We start from the raw sequence: 5,449 nt of genomic DNA on the forward strand, positions 1-5,449 counted from the left end.
CAGAAAAGTGAAACAACTGAGGTTATGACATGATTTCTACAGCATATACATAAGTGCTGTGATTAAGAAATTATTATTAACATAAATTAAGGATCTTTGCAAACACCAAAGCCACCAAAACTTTACAGGCTGGACCCTACTAAATGTAGAAACTTGACAGATCATTAGAAAAGCAGCTATTTTATATGGCTAGTATAAAACAAGCAGTTGCTCACATCTGCTTCCACCATCTATTATTCAACTACCATTAATGTATGCCAAAAATAGATTTGCTTCCTTCGCTTTGAATTTGGGGTTATATTGACTTAATTTTCTGATGCAGCAACTGTGGTAAGGAATCAATATCAAGACATACAATAAAATGGCTGTTCAGTAAGAAGCGAAAAAGATGTTCTATGTTGTTTTAATGATTTGCAAAGAAATCACCTTTCACATCACTCAGTAGAAAATTGTTCTGAGGCACACACACACATACATTGTTTTTTGAAAAAAACCCAAACAACTCACACTCTAATAGGAACTCATTGTAAATCAAGACTGAAAGTAAATCTTAAAACTCTTCTGCAGAAAATGGTCCTGATTTTTTGAATCTACATCTTTCCATTTCCCTAATAGAAACAATGGGGAAATATCATCATAATATCTTTATTGTTGGTAAATTAAAACTTGGACAACTTAAAAAAAAAGTTAATTAAAATATTCAAAGGAAATATGGCTTACAAAAAGCCTGGTGAAACCCTAAGGGGAAACCTTATATTTCCCCCATTCTACAATAAAAGGTTAAGATGCAAGAAGAGTATGGAATCAAAATAAGAAGCTGTACATTCTTCAAATTTATTTTTAAAAATTTTAAAATTCAGATGAGTCCCAAAGCTTGAAACATACTATCCATGTATCCAAAGACTCTTCAAAATCTCTTAAGATATTATTTCAGAATTTAAATATTTTTAAAATGTGTCAACTGCATCTGTAATTTACATTTATATATCAAACACAGACATTTTAAGTGTTGCACCCTTGTAAAGGTTAGTTCCTGAATTATTCTGGGGCACAAAACATAATTCTGATCCTCATGTATCATTGGGGCTATGTGTAAATCTGAAAATCCTATTGAAAGTGAGAGTGCACATAATGTCTATTTTTACAAACATAAAATGTCATCAGTGTTTTAAAATACTTACTTAATGTTAATTTCTTTGTGAAGTAACTGAAGGCATAAATAAATCTACTTCATATGACAAAGATTCTTTATTTCTTTTCAACTGTCATGAAAAATGAGAGAGCTTGAGTGTCAAGTGACTTGATAATAATAGAAGTTTGGCATTTTCAACCTGACAGAGGAGTATGCTTTGGATTTATCAAACCACTGGCAAGAATGAAACAATTTTTCTGTTAGGCACCTGAGTACATTATCTGTGCAAAATAAGCTTTCTAAAACTGAATGAGATCATGTGCTTTCAAAACTGAAGACCCCAAACTGCCCTCTGTTTCAAGGGCCAAAGATACCAATTTTAAATGTGGGGAAACTCTCAGAAATTTAGATAGAACTGTTAGGTTAGAATAAAGTCATAGAACATGACCTGATGCCAAAACTTCTGTGAAAGTTCAGTGGTATTGCATCATCACACGTTGCTATTTTGAGAGGTTTGAAGTTGGACATGACTTTGATAGAATTAGAAAGTAAGCCTATCTAGTTGCAAGTACCGACCTACATGAAAACACTAGCACAAATATAACATAAAGGAAACAAAGCTCTCCAGTTAATGCGGATTCTAAACTCCTTAATCCTGATAGAAGAGAAAAAAAACAGGAATTCTCACCCTACAGTCACTTCAGTCTGGAGAAACTGAATACAGAGATTTAAATGTGAGAGGAGATATAGCCATTCTCTCCATCGTGTGCTCAAGGACCAATTCTTTACCTCAGTAAGGTGTCACTGGTTCCTGGCACAAATCCTTTGCAAAGTGTCCAGCTAAAGAACTATCCACTTTATCTTCTGGCTTAAGAATGGCACAGCTAGTAAATCATGATAGCTTAATGCTACTACGCTTCTCGGCTGTGTGCAGACTTTTACATATATATATATACACACACACACACACACACATATTACAAGCTGAAGAGCCATAGCATTTATTTTTAGATGGAGAGAAAGATAGGAAGTGTGACTTCACATGCTTGTTATCTTGACTCTTCAGATGTTGATCAACAGGTGTGGAAAGCTTTCCTCAGCTATGCTACTGCTGCATAAACAGCAGGGCTGTTCATCTTAAAAGCTTACATGAAACTGTATTCTTTAAATGAGCAAGCCAAGAACTGCATCTGAAAATACAAAGATTAATTTATATGGTACTTCTCTATGAATTGCTCCAAGACAAATGCTTTTGATCTTTTAAGTAACACTGAAGTGTTGCCAACGATTTGAAACCTAAAAAGTTGTCTAAAGTAGTTAAAAGAAACTATGTTGTCTCCATCAGCTCAATAACTTTTTTTCAGTTCTTCAACCACATCTCATCACTTAAAAAATTAGACTAACACTTTTGTTCGGATCAGAAATATGCTATTGAAGTAAATCACTCAACACACCCATTTCCTGGCATTTTGGTTCACAACAGAACAGCTTCAGAATGCACAAAGTAGTTTCCTTCACAATGAAATTCAGCTAGAAGATGATCTCTGGGCGTGCTGCTAATGCACACCGACCACTAACGGGAATTAAAACCACAGAATGAAACTGGAGCTAAATAACCCCTCCTTGAAACACATCATAGGTAGATGCCAAGTCCTCAATAACAACTGATCTGCTGCCTGCTAATGCAGATGTAGCTTGAAGAATTCCTTGCAACTTTCATAGAGAAAAGTCTCTTAACAGAAACTAAATTAACAACTGTCTAAAACTGCAAATATATCCAGTTTCAGCACTGGGACTCGAATTCACATGTTCACAAGCTCAGAGGTGTTTGATCAAGAATTTTGGTGCAAAATTCTATAGGCCATGTAAAAGAATAACTGTGCAGCTGAGTATAGATCTGACTTGCATGTAAAACACATGCACTTGACTTAAACTTTATTTTAGGAGGGCTTTTTCACGAGGACAAGATTATTATTTACCTAGTGGGTTCATACATTTATAAATAAAATAGTGGGAAATAAAACATATTTGTTGGCATACACCAAGCAAATCTTGTCTCTAAAGGCAGGTTTGCCCTTTTTTGTTTCTTTTTTTTGCTCCTCTCATCCAGACTATTCAGATCACTTCTTTTGAAAGTATTAGCAAGAAACTTCCACAAGCAGATTACTCCTTTTTTCTTCATACATGAAGTTTTAAAATAAAAAGCATAGAACAAGTCTTCAGTATATGCTCAGTACCATCAGTTAGGATCCTTGTCGCCTCAGCATATGCTTGACAAGTAATATTATCTACACATTGTCCAAGTTCACAAAGGATTTTGTTTCTATATATGGTAAAGGACACATTTGTTTTAGCATACTGAGTGTTTTTAGTTACACTCAGTCTACCTAATCCTCCTTCTCCCCTCACCAGAGCATGAGCCAAAGACCAGAAAGCTTTTAGGAGATTCTTGAAAGGTTGTATATTATATTACTCTAAAAAAAAAAAAAAAAAAGACTCTCTTTGGCACAGGGTAGGACAGTTGTCCAAAAAAAAACCTTTAAAGAAGCACTGTTTCATATAGTTCATGTGCTGACAAAGTTACAGCTGTGGTGACAAATCCAGAAACACAGAAACTGTAGAGTAGTTTAAAATAATTATTTATTACTCAGAAAACTAAATATTCAGTAAATACCAAGAGGATTCTGATCACAAGAAAAAATCCCTTGTGAGCTTTTTACAGCCTTTCTTTTCCAGCCACTGTTCAAAACCAGATTTTTCTAGATGTCTCATTCCCTGTACAACATATTTTTTAAAACAAAAATATTTTTAGTTGATTTAAGAGAGTTTTGATTATCCTGTTAACCATCAGCCTAAAAAAAAAGTTAAATATTAAGTCATTAATGATGTAATGTATATATTAATGTATCATTAATGATACATTAAAGAAATATGAATGAAACTATGTTCAATGACAAGAAAAAGGGGGAAAAAATGGTAATACATGGAGCCAAACCGTCTCAGCACATTGAGGTCAAAACCGAGTTTCCATATTACAACAAAGGGCGATGTTGCTGATGATTTTATGCAAAACCTGCAGGGTGTCAGTAACAAGACCTTACACTCTTGCCACAAGGCACAGAAATATTCAGACCATTTACATACAGAAAGGAATCCAAGTTTCCTAGAACCAGATCTGCAGACAGTATAATTACAAGGTGCTTGCAGGTTAGGCAGATACATAAAGCACAGACATAGGGAGTTTCCTCTGAGGAACAGTAAATCCCAAAGACAATCTATGATGGCACAAATTACAATCAGTCTTCTGGTCTAGTTACAGGTAGAACGTCATTTTCACACACTGAGTATTCACTTTGTGTATTGAACTCATTCTACCTACCAATTTCACTTTACTTTCACTGCAAGAATACTCCTACCTTCCAAACCACAGTCACTTTTACAGAATGCTCCTGTTCACTGCTCTACATCTCTTGTATCTCTTCGACCAAACCAGTTCAAAACCCAGTTCAAAACTACACACAAGTAGGATGTATGAGGTGAAAGGTTTTATTGCTTCAAAGTGATAGTCTTCCACTGTCTACCTTAACTCATTATTTGTAAGAAAAGCATATCTTACAAGAACACTCAGCAGCAGAGATGGACCAGCAGTATCAGCCACTGTATGGTGAATAAGAAATAACTGATAGCCCACAGTTTAAAATTCAGACTAAACAAACAAAGCAGGTTACAGCACGGAAGGGAAAAGACATAATATGATTAAATGGCATGATAATATATAAACATTTTGTTATTTTCCTTTTTTTCACCTAAGGTTGGTGGGCTGAGGTTGAAATAAGGAGGCTGTAGGAGTTAAATGAGAGAGAAAGGCACAAATAATGATTCAACACAAAGAAAAAACACAGAGGGTAAAAAGTGTAAAAACTAGAGATGCACCAAGACACAAGCAAGATCTTTTATCAGATGATCCAGTTGATATCTGGCTTATAACAAATTCTCTTTTCCCTAAACTCAAATGGACTAAAAAAATGAGACACCAGGTAATGACCCTGCACTGCGTTTACAGGACTAGGTCTTTACACTTCTGCTTGAATACAAATTATGACTACACAATCTCAGGGATTTCAGAAGTTTCTTTGATCCTAATCAGGATTATAATCATAAAAATGTTCACTTATTTCTCCTGTGACTCATAATTCATCTTTCTCCACTCTCACTATGAGTTGTTATGGGATTCTTCTCTAGGAATACATAGACCACACAGCTCTGTGAATTGCCTCCCCTACACCATTCATGCTCACTGCTTATTAACCACCAGCC

Source organism: Merops nubicus, unplaced genomic scaffold, assembly GCF_000691845.1.
Source record: "Merops nubicus isolate BGI_N331 unplaced genomic scaffold, ASM69184v1 scaffold4071, whole genome shotgun sequence".
Classification (NCBI taxonomy): Eukaryota; Metazoa; Chordata; class Aves; order Coraciiformes; family Meropidae; genus Merops; species Merops nubicus.